At 31.3% G+C, this 16,936-nt stretch overlaps 1 long non-coding RNA gene across 2 annotated transcripts; it reads right to left on the reverse strand.

Annotated features, from left to right (window-relative positions):
- Nucleotides 1-12,048: 12,048 nt before the first annotated feature.
- On the reverse strand, nt 12,049-13,216 carry LOC110225092. Of its 2 annotated transcripts, XR_002329497.1 has the most exons (3): nt 12,992-13,216; nt 12,540-12,695; nt 12,049-12,274 (listed from the first exon to the last, which is right to left on the reverse strand). It is a non-coding gene; the product is annotated as an uncharacterized LOC110225092 (long non-coding RNA). The 2 variants fall into 2 exon arrangements; XR_002329496.1 differs by lacking the exon at nt 12,049-12,274 and having other exon boundaries at nt 12,327-12,695.
- Nucleotides 13,217-16,936: the final 3,720 nt, after the last annotated feature.

Below are 16,936 nucleotides of genomic sequence, written 5' to 3' on the forward strand. Positions count from 1 at the left end.
TGGTAAGAAGTACAAAGATAAAAAAAAAATGGTAAAAAAACTTCTAAGATGTTTACCTTGAAGGTTTGAGAGCAAGAAGACGGCTATGGGAACCTCTTCGAATACGGATACTATTGAGTTCGAAGAAGTAGTAGGAATGATGCAAGCATATGAGAATGAGATTATTGCTGGACAGAGTAATGCTCTGAGAGGAATAACGCTTACTGCATCCAATGAAAAACATGAGATTCAAGAGCTAAAGGATGAGATAAGTATGATGGCAAAATAATTCAGTCGAGTCTTGGAAGTGTGGTTTGGAGGAGGAAAAAACAGAGCTGTCACACAAGAGTTAAGTGATACTCGAAAAAAGATACATGTGGTGAATAGTGGGGAAAGGATTTGGATAGCATCTTAGCATCTGGGAGAGTTGGAAAATGTAATTTCAGATTTGGCTACCGTGGAGGTGAGATAAGTGGGAAGACCAACTTTGTTCCATGTAAGGATGTACATGCAGGTCATTAGCAGTCCGTATCTCGAAAGTACACTAAAGTTTTTTCAGCAAGACGTCTGCATTAGAATCAGAACCATTGTCATAGATCAATGACTGGGTATGAATGTTACTATTACGGTCATCATGTTCACATAAAAACAAAATAATGTTACATATATGCAGCTAAACTAAAGAATCTAATGAAATTGGGAATGTTTTATCCACATCAGAGAATAGAGTCTAAAGCCTACGTTGCAAAATCCGATATGTACTGCCATGTTGCATATACCTCAGCTGAAACAAGTATTTCTAAGCCTTGGTACTTTGATAGTGGAGCTTCTAGACATGATAGAGAATAAAGCTAATCTCAACAGTTACACTCAAGTAAAAGAGAGCAAAATTACGTTTGGTGGTGGAGCAAAAGGGAATATTAAGGGTAAAAGAGACTTAACTGAAGCTGAAAAATCTGATCTCACCAATGTGTATATTGTTGAAGGGTTAACAGCCAACCTAATCAGTGTAAGTCAGTGGTGTGATGAAGGATTAACAATGAGCTTCAATAAAATGAAATGATGGGCTACATATGAGAAGAACCACCATACTCTCTTGAGATTTCGTAGTTGGAACAATTATTACATGTGGCAAAAACCTAAAACATGTTTTAGAGCTGAGAAGGATGATCCGGTATTGTAGCATCAACAACTTGGACATATGAATGCTAGAAGTTTCTGAAAGCTAGAGATGAAGATATCAACGACTTTGACACCTTAAATAGAGGCAATGCGAAGTGTTTATGTTGGTAGAGATGAAGATATTTAGTTCTTGACAAGCAAAGACGAGATCAAAAAATTGTCTCTCACAATGACATATTGATTATTGCATTATGGTTTTTAACATTATTATACTTTTGCTTCTGTTAGGGTTTTGAATATTTCATTGTTTTGTAATAGTAATTTTTTTTTATTATGTTTTCATATCAATAAAGAAGTTTCTTTATTTAATCAATAGGTCTTTATTTGATATGAGCTTGAAAGATTTAGACGTATAAAATGATAGAGGATCTTGACCGATATTCCTATCGGTACGTTTTTGTTTTCTTCCTTTTATTTTTTTTGTGGTTTTAATGTAACTATGGGTTAGTTAACAAATTAAATCCCTAAAACTTATATACGGTGGGATTTTTCGTCCGTATTGGCGGTCTTAAAAGAATCCCTTACGTTTGTGGACAATTCGATAGGGATAATGGATGCAACCGTGCTTTATTTCATATTAAAGAATTATAGGTAAGTTTGTTTTTTATTTTGCATGCCAGTATTTTCGTATATATGTCATTTTTTATTTTGGTTTGTAAATTAAAAGGGTTGACATTGAGATATTACGCAGTGGGAGATTTGGCCGATTATTTTATGAGAGTGTGGGTTAACATAGAATACGATCGTTCATACCATCGTGATCCTGTGTTTTGTGTTTTGAGATTTTGACGGGTTGATGAGTATAAAGGTATTGATTAATATTTCTTTATCATATTAAAAAATAAAAACCTTAAGGAAGCTAATATATTATATGATCTTATCGAATTTTATATTTTTCAGGGAAACCATGTCTCATGAATGGAGGTGGATGTTGTAGTTTTTATCTTGGCCTGGAGTTTTATGATCTTGAAGAGATCAAGGGATGGTAATATTCAGAGTTTATCATGATATATTAATTGAATGTTCGGATTTGTTTCGGATATAACCTAGCAAGTTTTCCATACATAGTACACTCTCGATGGGTTTTACTTGGGCTACAAAGAATGCAAGATATTCAGAGTCGGATGATTGAATGGGTCATGGAGAAGTCTACAAAAATGTTTGATTAGTTTGGTGTTCTTATGAGTTATAATTGATGGATAAATCATTTATAATAGACACATTATGTTTGACCATTTGTAATAACTCGATTGTATTTTAAAATCAGTAAACTATTTTTAATCTTTATAATTTGCTTTTTTTTCGAAAAATCATCTTACCGCGCAAGGCGCCGGTAACTCTCCCAGTTGGTTGTAAATCAATTGATGGAAGAAGCTAGACTTAGGGTGACCATAATAAAATGATTTAATTTATTAGTAATATGTCAAAATGTTCAATGTTTTCTTTTTTGATAGTTTGACCATTTTTTTAAGTAAGAAAATAATTTGATTTGATTTAACAACAATATGACAACACATTAGATAATTTTTCTTTGTAGCACATGGTACATGTCATTACCATTTGAGATATCTAAACTTCTTATTATCCCATCAATCTTATTGATACGGTTTAAATTGACTAAATAACACTCTCTCAAATAATAAATCGTTTTAAACATTTTAGGATCGAATTCCACAAAGCTCTTTTGTTCATGCAATATATTTATGGTTATCGAATTAAGCTAAGAAAATAAGTATAAAAATTAAAGATTGCAAATAAAGTAAATTGGTTGTAAATCAACTGATGGAAGAAGCTAGACTTAGGGTGAATCCTTTCAGTAAATCAGAATTACAAATCGAACAACAAGTAAGGGTTTATTAAGCACCGTTCTCGAACTCAAAACATGCAATTAAAATTAATCAACTCTCGTCTGTATTGATTAACTATATATAATAATCAAGAATTCTAACTCTCGTCTGTAAATTCCTAAAATTAAACAAGCATTAAAATCCAGGTTTGATTGTTCACAAAAGTACCTAAACCAACTCTCATCTCATAATAGCTACTTTCACTCACCTAAGATTATTTCATGGAATAAGTGCACTCTAGTGTCTAAATTATTAACTTATGAGCTAGATTTTAGGTGATCAATCTAGAACTAGTGATTAAAAAAAAAATCTAGGTGAAGAACTATACAATTACCCTACCAATAGTTCAACTAAGCTATCTATCAATACATGAAAACCCCTTAAATCTAACAGGTGAATTACTCAGACATAATAAAAAAAAAAAAAACACAAATTATAATCTGAATAAATTGCAGAAAAGAGTTAAGAGATATAGTAAGGAAGTTATGAATTATCTCTGAAGTAGTCTGATTCTTCTCTCCAAGCTCATACATAATCTCTCTCTCCAAAAATAAAGATTAAGTCTGAAACAATGACCCTAAAATTTAATAATATGTTCTCAAAAAATGTGCAGAGACTAATATTGCATATAGGAAAATCTTCTAGGCAATTCTGGAATCTTCAAAACTGATAATTCTCGAGATTTCTCTTGGGCCGCGAACAGTATCGACCAACACCGATCGACACTAATGACATGGTCTGACTCCAATTTTGTTTTTTCAATCTCTATTCCTCGCTTTTGCTATAAAATTATCCAAATGCATCTTGATTGTGTAAAGACATGAAAAATACTAGAAAAAATGTAGAAATAACAAAAAGATTCTAAAAACAATACCTATATCATGGCTACAACCGTAAAAACCATGATATATCATTTCGCTTATATAATAGAATAAAGTTTCTCTTAAACATAAGCTCTAAAAATTTAACACGTGGCATCTCTGTTTTTAATGTGTCTTTTCACTTACATCCAAATACACATTTTTCCATATAATTTCTTTTTTTTCATCATTAAAAGTTACAAATTACTTTAAACTAAAACTAAGGACCTGACTGGTTTAAACGCAACGGGTGCGGGTGCGTCTGCGGGAGTTTGCAGAAGCGGACGGTGTGGGTTTCAAGCATTATGACGCATTTTGAATGATTGATTAAGCGGTTGAAAATTGGTGCGTTTGCGGGAGTTTTATGACTGGTAACAAGCGGGTGCGACAACGGTGAAAATCGAAATAACCAATAGAAATATAATTAATAATTATATAATAAAGTATAAAAACACCAAATATTTATATTATTATTATAAAATGTAAAACAATTTATATATAATTAATAATAATAATAATATATATAAAATTACTACATGATTATTCAAAATAATATATTTCATAGTTAAGTGCTTATTACTTCATGCATTGGGTTCATAAAAAAACAGCATCAAGTAATATAACAAATTACAAAACAAATAATATGACAAACTAAAAAAAATAGATATCTTGAATTCTTAGATCCTTTGGATTAATAATTTTATTACAATACTTAGTTCGTATTTTTTCATTCTTGAGTTTAGATTGACGCTATAATTTTGGTAAATAGAAAAAAATTAGGGTTTTGAGAATTAACGTTAATATATATACGGTTTGATAAAAAAAATTTAATTTATTTGTTGTTTATGTGTTTTTTTATCATATATAGGATTTGAATTAAAAAAAATAAAAAAAACTTTTGCCAACCCCTACCGCCCGCAACCGCAAACGTTTGCGGGAAGGAGCTTTTGAATTCGGCGGTTCGGAGCGGTCTAGAGCGGTTCGAAGCGGTTTAAAAAGTTTTTTATGATTGGTTTTAAACGCTAGAAACCGTAACCGCCCGCAAACGCTGCGTTTGCGGGTGGTAGCGGGAGAACCAATCAAACCCTAAAGATTATAAATTTATTTATCATATATTAGTTTTAAATATATAAATGAAAAATGTTTTCTTTAAAGATAATATCAATAAATCTATCAAATAAATAATTATTTTGTTATTTTGTCATAGAGATTTTTTTATTTTTTGTTTGCTTCTAATGATTTTGTTTGAGTAAACTTAATCTTTGACAAATATATAAGATGGTCTTATTTTTGATTCACGTTAGACTATTTTTTTTTACATCCTTGTATATTACCTTGGATTGATCAAAACAGGTGTGAGACCATGATCAAACTATTTACGTGTTTATTAAAATCCTACACTAAATTGCATGTTTTAGGTTGGAACTAATAACGTAAATTCTTGACTATGTAACGTAACTCTTTTTTTTTATATATCAACCACACATTCATTAGAAAATAACTCCATGATTGGTTGTCCAATTAGAAGGAGAAAAGTTTACAAAAGTGACATCAGAAAATAAGAATCTAGAAATACGGGCTAAGTAGTCCTCCTTAACATTACATAAACGAGAAATAACAGAAAACGAGAATAAGAGAAAAAAGATAAAGATCAAATCTAACTCATCTCGCAGATTGGACAGAAAGCGAGAATAAGAGAAAAGAGATACAGATCAAATCTAACTCATCTCGCAGATTGGAAAAAGCGGGCTATTTTCAGGTGACTGTACCATCGAGACTAACTCTGAACAATCAATTTCAAACGCCTGACAATCAATCCTTCTTGTAAGGATGTTCTTCATAGCCCATATTCAAGCTTCCATTTCGAATGAAGTGGGGAGGGACATCTCCGAAGGCACTTTGTACCAAGCAGCAATGTTTGATCAATTCTTTGAAAACACCACTATCCTATACCCATAGTTGGATCCAAAAATTTCCAAGAGCCATCAATCCGACATCTTATAGATTGAATTGGGATTTCCAAAATTCCTGTTATAGTGTTATTTTCCATCGGTTCCAGCTAAGATTCTTCCCACATTAAATTTTCACTCAAAGCGTGATTCAAAATATATGTGGGTTCAGATTGTATTCCTTTGAAAACCTTTCTATTTTTATCTTTCCAAATAAACCACAAAATCTAAACATAACAGTAAGTTTTCTCCCCACCCACATATATAGGAGGTGGTAGCCTCCAATAAAGATAATCTAGATTTGAAAATCCAAACTTAGAGGAAAACTACCTGATACCATAGGTATTTCGGATAATTCCCAGATTTATTGTTTTCTCTGCAATCTCACACCTTTTACAGGTAATATCACAACGAATCCCTCGATGTGCTAATTTTGAAGTAACTGCTAAGAATCCCGAAGCAATTTTCATAAGAAATGTTTAATTTTTGGAGGAGCTTTGACTTTCCAAGCTTGTGCTTGTAATATTTTACAATTTGGACCCCATTTAATCGTTTCAGTCATCCCTCGGACAATCGTATAGCCTGACTTTACAGTGTTTCTCCCTGAGTTTGTATGGTGCCAAATAAACCTATCTTTCTTATGTAACGTAAATCTTATGATATTAATAGAACTAGGACGAAACCCGCACTATGCCGCGGGATATTTTTTATAAATTATTTTTGTTACTAATGACTTGCTTAAACTGAGACTATGGTACCATGTCCACAATGAAATTTATATTTTTGGTTTACAAAATAAAAGTTGTCTTGCTTTTTTGGTAACACAAACAAAAGATTATCTAAACTTGAATTTAAAAAATAAACATATATGAAGTTAAAAATAAGCCGAAGATATAAAAAATTAAGTATATTTTATCAGACGTTATTTGCAAATGTAAGAAATCACATTATTTTTCTTTCTTTTCCTTTTTGATAAAAAGATAAATTATAATATTTGTTACTAATTCTTCTTCGTGTACTCAAGAAATAGAGACATCAGAGTCCCAAACCCTCTGATTTAGAGAGCGTATCAGAGGTCGAAATCCGCACTACGCTGTATGAATATTTTTAGAATATTTTTATTTTTTTAAGTTGTGTGGCATCAAGTAGTTTACTTTGCGGGATAGTTTTTGTATATTAATTTTGTTTGAATATAAAGTATAAATGATAGAAATTTAAAAGGTTTCATGGATTTGGTATTTTACCTCTGTTCGTATTTTAACAGTTTTTAATTTATTATATTATATATGCATACATTAATAAATCTCTTTTTATATCTTACTTTTACAAAAGAAATATACCGTATAGTCATTTTTGTATTGGATTGGTTTTGTTGTATGTTTTTAGTATATTTTTAACTTCCTAAAAATATTAGATTTGCTTTTATATTGTAATATATGTAAATATTTTTCAGGGACTATTAAATTCAAGAACCTTAGATTTTTACTTTTAAAGATATTTATGGTACACAAGCATAATTTAAAGCATACTAAAAAATATTTAACATGTCTTTCAGTGTTAAATGTTTGTTATTAACTACTAAAATTATATAGATACGAAAGATAAAAAATTGTAAATGCATTGTGGGAAGTGCATTGTGGTCTTCCCTTGTTGGAGACGCCGTAGCTCATTAGCTATGTCCAAATTCTTGATTCTTTATTTTTGTTCTATCTCTTTAAACTTTATACTACGATCACCCACTCCCTCTCAAAATATACAAACATCAATTTCAAATCCCAACGATCAGAAATTCTTAACAAAGCCTTCAATTCTTTCGACCCGAAATACACACCTTTTTTTTTTTGTCTTCTCATTCGTTTTTTTCATATCGTTTTTATGATTTTTCATTTGGTTACGTTTGCTGTGATTTTATTTATGTTTGATTATCGAAAATCCATTATAAGACGTCCATATAACCTACTATTATACTAGATCTTGACCCGCACGTGCGGGGTTTCATATTTTAAAAAAAATTCTAACAAATTTTAATTCAATATAGATTATTTCGTTGTTTCTATGATATATATTTTAGTGTATTAGATCTGGATTCACACCTACGTGCAGAAATATTTTTATATAAATTGTTATATAGATTTTAAAAATATAAAATATTTTGTTGTGTTAGTGAATTTTATAATAGTATAAATATTATAAAATTAGAGTAATGAACGAAATTCAGTTGCGTTAGTGCATAGTTATATTTTAAGATCCTGACCTACACGTACGTGCGAAATTATATTTAAGATAAAACTAAGATATAATTTAGTTGCAAAAGTTAAATGATGTTACTTTTTTTATTTTCTAAACTAATCAAAACATTTCTAATAGTTTGATTATGTGTTAAATAGGATATAGATTCGGTTTGAGTTTGGTTATATTTCATGTATATTAGCTAGGCGTAGCTATTTTGGAACGGGAAACTTATCCCGTCATGTATATGTCATAAATTCTTAGTCCCATAACCCGTATCGTATACGTGAAATAAAAATATGACGGTCCAGTATCCGGCCTAAATAGAATATGTGTAACTGAAAACTTACGTACAGTATGTAAACAAATTTATTTTATATAGTGCTCATAACCTGAACTCATACCAGCTGTGTATTTAGTTTGATTTTTTAATTTATGTTCTCCTGCTATCCCGTCTCGTAATTTCTATTCTCATTTTATTCCATTAAAATCATGTTCCAAATTCTTGTTTGCTTACTTTTAAATATCATACAATACATACTGTGAGTTTTGCAGATTAATATATATGTTGCTAAAGTTACGAATATATTTTATCAAATTTATTAATCTTTCTTTCCTTAGCTAAATATTGCATATTCTTCTTTTTATTGTTTAATCATAATTAATTTGATTTTTGGACTAAAAATAAAAATTTGAAATACATCTCTAAAAGGGATATGCTATTGCTGCATAATTTGTTTTGAATTCAAAATATATAATTAGTTTACATTATTTGAAAACTGTGTGCAATATATTAGAGATTTATTTAAGGAAGATCCGGTTGAAAAACAAAAAATAAATCGCAAAATAATTTAGAAATTAATATATACAATCTATTGTTTAGATATTTATCAAACTTGCTCTAAACGAACACTACAAAAAAACACGGCATGTGGCGTCAATTATGTATATGGTTTACGTCAGTTTTTAGTGACTTAAAAAATCTTGCGTTAGTTATAAAACTAACGTCTCATGGGCTGACGTGAAGTTAATTAACTCTAAGTAACTGTTATTAATATCCATCCATTTTTCAATTTTACGTCATTTACATAAGTGATGTTGAATAAGTGACGTGTTCAAGCGTTTTTTTTGTAGTGGAAGGCTATAATGATAATTACTTTAAATTTATTATTATTTGAGTTTATTTCATAGTAAATATAAATAGTTGTTAATATCTAATATCTTATTTTAGAAATTGTGAAAAAAAATTGTGTTTTATATTTCAAAATTTGTGAAAATATTATAACAAAATTGAATCTTAAAATATTTGTATTTAATTTTCTTATGGAATTTTAAATTCAATATTAAAGTCCTCCATTGATAAATCTTTTAAACGATAGTGTTTTTAATTTTGAATTAAAATGATATTATTTTTCTTTTTATTTTTAATATAGATTAGTATATTACAATTGGTTTAGATAAAATCTTAGTGGGATATCAAATCTTAGTTTTTCAATTTTCATTGGTTAACAATTTTTAAAAATTAATTTCAAATTTTCGTTTATAATTAATAGGAGAGAAAAAGCTAGTTTAATTTTTTGGAAATTAATAATTATTTAAAAGAATTAAACAATTTTTAATTTAAATATATTAATTTTGTGATTCCTATTGTACCCTTAATGAAGTTATTTAAAAACACTAAAAACTAATGGCAATCTTTGTAATATCTTACACTTTATAAGGTTATTTAAGTTAGAATGATTCCCAATTAATAGTATAGATATTGAAGCTATAGAGTGAACATCAACACATGATTTTGAATCGCAGAAGTTGAAGATATCAATGAAAAAATCTTGACTCAAAATCTATTTGACATATCCAAAATTTCCAACCAATACCAAACTTTAAGATTCAGAAACATAGAAACCATTGCTGAATAAATCTTTATCTCTTACACAAGCTTGTGACTACTTTCACCTCCCCCTTTTCTGCTTGATGCATCGTAGAATTAGGATAATTTCTATTTATTTATATTTTAATTATATTAATTATTTTAATCTTTATCTTTTAGTGTTTCTAGAATATTCTATGGATTTTAGGGTTTTATGCTTTTATTATAAATAGTTTTTTTAGGCCTCCTATTGTATGCAGTTGTTATTGAATTTATTAATCGAAAGACTTAGGGCTTGATTGGTTCTCCCACTAGTACCCTCCTAGCGGTTGCTAGCGGACGGTTGCGGTTGTTAGCGGTTGGTACCAATCACAGAAACCGCTCCGTACCGCTTCGAACCGCTCAAAATCGCTGAATTTCAAAAGCTCTTTCCCGCAAGCGTTTGCGGTTGCGGGCGGTAGCGGTTGGATTTTTTTTTTTTAAATAAAAAAAATCAAACGTTTACTTATAATTATTATAATATATAGGGATATTAATCATATATATATCTTTCATCTTTGTATCATGTTCTCATCAGAAACCCTAATAATATTCTGAAACCCTATTCTCTCAATGTCTCCCACCCAAACTGATGAAAATCAATAACCAAACGTAAGTATCATATATCCTTTTCTTCATTCATCACCTCATGTGTAACTTTTTGAATATTTTTCATGGCATCGTTTTTTTTCTTTTCATTACGTATTGCTTTGCTTTTTGATTGAATATATGTTTCGATTTGTTTTCTCGAATAGAAACTCACTTGCTTTTTGATTGAATTCAACGTTATTTACAGTTTGTCTCATTACTTGATGCAATTTTTGATGTTAAACCAGATGCATAAAGTACTATCTTGTTACAAAATTTCTTTATTTTTGAATAATTATTTAGTACTTTATTTATGGTTTTAATTATTAAGCATGTTCAATTTTTCTAATATTATCATAATAATATATTGGTGTTTTTATTTCTTTTTTTTGTAATATTTTTTATTTATTTTGGTCATTTTTTATTTAACTGCTACCGCACCCGCTGGTTTACCAGTCATAAAACTCCCGCAAACGCATCCATTTTCAAACGCTAAACCAGTCGTTCAAAACGCTTGATAACGCTTGAAGCCGCAACCGCCCGCTTCCGCAAACTCCCGCAACCGCAACCGCAACCGCAACCGCTGCGTTTAAACCAGTCAGGCCCTTAAAGAGGTTTTGATAAACCACTGTGAAGAGTATTCACAACCCTAAGAGCTTTTGCGAAAGCCCTGAGAGGAGGACTCTCAAACCCTAGTTTCCGGGTACTCTCAGAATCAACGGATCTAGTTCTATCCCTAGAAGCTTCCGCTTCATCATTTGGTATCAAAGCTGCGTCTCTTTGATTTCTCAATCGAAGAACGATTCTGGTGATCATGTTGAGTGGTAATTTTTATCCTTTTGCAGAAGAAAGTTTGTTTGAAGATGATTACAGAGAGATCTACGGTGACCCTATCTAAGACATCTATGAAGATGATGTTAAGGTTTTCGATCATGTAGATTTCATATTTGGAGAAGATACTTTTAAAGAAATTCGTGCAAAATTCGTGCAAGCTAAAAACTGTGCAGGATTCGAGAATGACCAGATATGTGCAAAATTCGTGCATAATCATATCTGTGCAAAAATCAGGTGTGATAAGATCAGTGCGAAAATCGTGCAGAAAGTGATTGGTCCAATTTTGGGTATGATCCGTTTAGTGAAGATTTTTGGAAAAAACAGATTTCGTGCAAATATTGGGTCAGATCCAGTTTGTGCAAAAATCGAACAAAAACAAAAGATGGGGATAAAGCTGAATCTTCGAAGATCTCATATGCTGAAAAGTTTGTTGAAGATTCGAGGACGAATTTTTCTTGGCCGGCGAGAGCTGATGCAGCGCAGATACAAGATTCGAGGACGAATCTTTTCTTGGCCGGCGAGACCTGATGCAGCGTAAAATTAGAATAATTTCTATTTATTTATATTTTAATTATATTAATTATTTTAATCTTTATCTTTTAGTGTTTCTAGAATATTCTATGGATTTTAGGGTTTTATCTTTTTATTATAAATATCCTTCTTAGGCCTCCTATTGTATGCAGTTGTTATTGAATTTATTAATCGAAAGATTTAAAGAGGTTTTGATAAACCACTGTGAAAAGTTTTCACAACCCTAAGAGCTTTTGCGAAAGCCCTGAGAGGAGGACTCTCAAACTCTAGTTTCCGAGTATTCTCAGAATCAACGGATCTAGTTCTATCTCTAGAAGCTTCCGCTTCATCACTGCTCCAGTCCCATCTTCGTCTCCCTCATCTCATCTGCAAAAATGATCAATAGTCCAACTCCAACATAATGAGAAGAAGAGACAAAAGAATAATCTTCAAGTGTTTCATCCGACAGAAGCAAATATCTATTTTCCTTAAAATTGTTCATCTCTCTACAATACAAACATGAATCTTCCTCTCGATACACATTCCAGATTAACCATATGCTAATTACTACAGCTTAACTAAGAAGCCTAACAACTAATTCATAGTCTGAGCTAAAAAAATAACCAGAAAATAAAAAGGATCCGAGATTTACTTATTGTGGATGCTTGAGTAATAATCAGAGGATCACAACGTTCAATCACTTCCTTTCCAAGCTCTTTCATTATAGTTAGAACAAAGCTAACAGGAAACACCACATCATCTATCATAGCCAAAAGCCCAAAACAGTTTTCTGATTCACCATCAAATCCTACAAAACAAAAACCCAAACATTAGAAGACTAAACAAACCTTGAACATAAAGTTTAATACCGAAAGACTCAATTTTACATAACATCTTCGAATCTCAAGACTGATTTTAAAACCCCACATCGACATTAATATAACAACAAACTACAAACAGAAGCTTCATATTTCAATAATTAACCCTATTCCGATGAGAAATGAACAAGTTTTGACAAACTTTAAAATCACTAAAAAGGAAATCGAAGAACCCTAACCAGTAAAATTAAGGAATTGAGAAATGAACAAAGGTATCGATAATTACCACTTGAAGTTGATCGGAGACAAGAGATTCGATTTCATCGAGAACATTTAGGGTTTCGGCATGGGCTGAATCTAAAACGCAGCGAAGGAGAGGCAATTTCCATAACTACTTCATACTTGACTTTCACCCTAGACTAGGCATGTCAATCGGGCTAGCCCGGCCCGGCCCGGCCCGAAACCCGCAAAACCCGTACATATTTGAGCACGGCCCGGCCCGGCCCGTAAAAATTCCGCGCCTATATTTTAAAGGCCGGCCCGGCCCTAACAGGGCTACATGGCTTTTCCGAGCTTTTTTGGGCTTTTCTTCCGACAAAAAAAAAACAAACTTATAATTTCTAATATCTCTTAAAAAAAATCTATATATGAAACGAGTCAATCAAAATTTAAATAACCACTAACGCTAATTTAGTTGTTTAAAAAGAGTTAAAATCAAATAAATAATCCAAATAAATTGTTTAAACTTATACTAAATAAAATATAAAATCAAAATAATTCAAATTAGGTAGTAGAGCTAATATTTGCTTTTTCGATTTATAGTAATACACAACAAAAAAAAAAACTAAGTTTAGGGTTTTCAACTCTATAAAAAATTTTTTTTACAAGAAATCTTACAATTAAACGAAAATATTAACAAAAAAAAGGTCAAAATATTTTTTTAAGGGCTTTTCGGGCTAGCCCGAGCCCGGCCGGGCTAAGCCCAAAAAACCCTTTAGCCCTGACGGGCTTGGCCCGAAAGGCCCTTTTTTTTTGGACATATATTTTGAAGCCCGAGCCTGCTGTTTTTCAGGGCTGGGCCGGGCTAGCCCGCGGGCTTTGGCCCTAATTGACATGTCTACCCTAGACAAATTATGTAACACCCCATTAGATTTTGCTTGAGTTTTTGTACGTTATGTAGTTTTTTTAAAAATAAATAAATTAAGTGATATGTGTTATATAGATAAGGTTGGGGAAGTGCCTTTAGTCAAGTGGTTAAGTCCAATTGGCTCCGCCTTTTCCACCGGAGTTCGACTCCACTCAGTCGCGTTATCCCGCGTAGTAGGGATTGACTATGGATCGGGCTTTGTCGATCCAAAGATGATGTTAAAAAAAAAAGTGATATGTGTTATATATTAAGGCATGTGTGTTTAATAGTTATTGTGGGAGTAAGTGACGTGGGATTGGTGTTTTTAGTCATTCCTAATTAGTTGCTTGTTGCTTGATTAAATACTTAGATTAGCATTTGGGCCTATTATTTATTTTGATTAAAGAATTGGTTGATCATTTGGGCCGTAATTATGATATGGTGTTAGACTTAGGGTAAAAATAAAACTCAGCCGTCTCTTTGTGGTTTATAAAGAGCATGGTCTGAGATAATTAGGGGGAGGCTACTCTCTACGTTTTCTTTCACATGGTGTCTTCTTGGATTTATAAGCCTTTATCTACCAAATCACGTAAACCAAGTGAGTATTAGGAGTCTTTTACTTTATATGTTTGTGGATCTTGTTTCTTTTGGTTTATAATTCCTTCGTTATTAGTAATCTGTTTATTTGTGTCCTAGTGAATATATATATGCAGCTCGTGTTGACTTGACTTTTGCTGATTAGTAAATTAAATGAAAATTTTGATATAGAATATTGTTCACCATATATTTGGCATGCTCTTCACTTGTTTGACTAATTGAATAACTCGGGAATACTAAACTTTATAAAGAGTTGGTCAAACGTAAGATGCTTCAGAATTTGATTTATAAAGTAATCAAAAGAGGTAATTTACAAAGTAATCAAAAGAGGTAATTTTATCTAGTTGAAATGCTATAATTTGTATGATCGTTAGTTCTCTTTGGTTTATTTTTGTGATAATTAAGTTTATATATTTTAATTGGCTATGACAGAGATTCGAAGGTGTTAAGAGATCTGAATTATGCCCTTTGTGCATTTATGTGTTATGAAGTGAGCAATTAGGCTTATATGTATGTCTATTTGAGCAATTAGGCTTATTGGTATATTTTAAGCAAATAGGCTTACATACGTATATTTCGAGCAATGTGGCTTATGTATCGATTTGAGCAATTAGGCTTATGTGGATGAGCAATCAGGCTTATGAGAATGAGAAAAGTAGCTTTTATAAGTTGATGAATTGGTGCCTTGTAAATTTATGTGGGAGTTTATGTTAGTATGCTTGAAAAATTGAATTAGCGTTAAAAAAGTACCAGTACGTGAACATTGTTTGCTGCGGATTCGAACCGCACTGGTACATTAATTTGAATATTTATTTTTGCTCACCGGGTGATAGTCAATCACTCACGTCGTTCGATACCCGCAGGTTTTTGAGTGAGCTTGGAGAAGCAAGCTTGTTCGTAGTTCTTGGATTCGGCATTGCAAGTTATCAAAGGTTTAGTTTTATGAAAAATAACTGGTTTTGTATAAAATTGAATTGGTAATTGTAAAAGAACAATTTCTAGTGTTTTATTTAATTATTTTTCTTAAGTAATGTCTCGTTAATTCTTCAAGAATTTTCGGAGCGTTACACATTAAACCTGAGGAAAAAAATTAATTGATTAGAAACAAAATCGTAAATTAGGAAGAAACTCAAAATCTTGCTTCTTAGGTGATACATAAAAATTGATTTCGTCTAAAGACGGCTAACCTTAAATAAAGAGATGAGAGGAACACCGATCCGATCAACGATGAGAGAAACAGCCGGTGATTCGAGATGAAAGAATTAGATTTTGGTTTAGAAAGAAGAAAACGAAGAAGATGATTGATGGAGCTTGTTGGAGAGGGGTTCCTTGAAGCTTGAAGAATTGGTGATTTTCCGGTGGTTTACGGTGGTTATTGGAGCTCCTTCCGATGGCAAATCGACAACAAACTCACCGGCGACGACATAATCTTCGTCTCTCCAGTTTTATTTTTCTAGTTGTTTATTTTTGTGGTTTTTCTTTGTTTTCTAGAAAAATATGAGACTGGAAAAAAAGATGAGAGAAAGAGTGACATCACAAGATAGAAGATTATTACTGGAAATCAATATTGAGCTGTATTATTTAGAAGGTTTTGATTGGAGTTTGTTTTTAATGATGTGTGGCATCCAGAATAACTAAAAAAACTGATGTGTCAGATCAGGAGAGAAAACTAGTGTTTTTATTGTATTAATTAATTTTAAGCATGAATGGTGTTAAGACATACTTGGGAAAATTAAATACTTATAAAACTTAAATTTGAATTTAGTACATAGTAACAACAAAATTAATTTATAATCTTTCAAAAATAATTTCCTATAAATAGTAACACACGCCTTTCATTAACCATCATATTTCAGTAGCACTATTTTAATTCAACTAATGGTGTCTCAAATTATTGTTTTGTGTCACTTTTGTAAAAAGTTATCATTAGGGGAGGGAGACATACATACAACCAAAAACCCTATTCAAAGTCAATCGTAATTGCTATTTTAAGAAACTGTTCAAAAGAACCAAGTAGAAAGCCCAAAGTTTGTGAAGCCAGAAAAACTACATTATGGTTTTTTTTTGTATTATTTTTCTCTTTTTCTAAACTTAAAATTTGAATGGTTCAAAACAAATTTAGTGATTATGCACTTTTCGAGAAAAAGACTAGGCCAAGAAGTTTGAGTATGCTTGGAAGCAACATATCAAATGAAAGGCAATATATATCTCTAAAATTGTTGCGCCCAAGGCTGCTAATTAAGTTGGGGTGGGTAATATAAGCAGGGGTTGAATGCTATAGAGTAGCCATCATGTATTATAGTCTTTGTTTATATTTTATCTATGCCTCTTCTACACTCATTCCTCTTGATTTTTTCGTTCTCTTCAATTCGTCATGTTTTAACAACTATTTGTCACATGCAACTTTTTAATTCCTTTTAAGCTCTTAAAACTTTATTATAGAACTTCTTTCTTATTTGCTCAAAATAAAGGACAACGAACGGCTTTAAGGTTTTTTTTATGAACAAT

The sequence above is a fragment of the Arabidopsis lyrata genome (genome assembly GCF_000004255.2).
Source record: "Arabidopsis lyrata subsp. lyrata unplaced genomic scaffold ARALYscaffold_1, whole genome shotgun sequence".
Lineage (NCBI taxonomy): Eukaryota > Viridiplantae > Streptophyta > Magnoliopsida > Brassicales > Brassicaceae > Arabidopsis > Arabidopsis lyrata.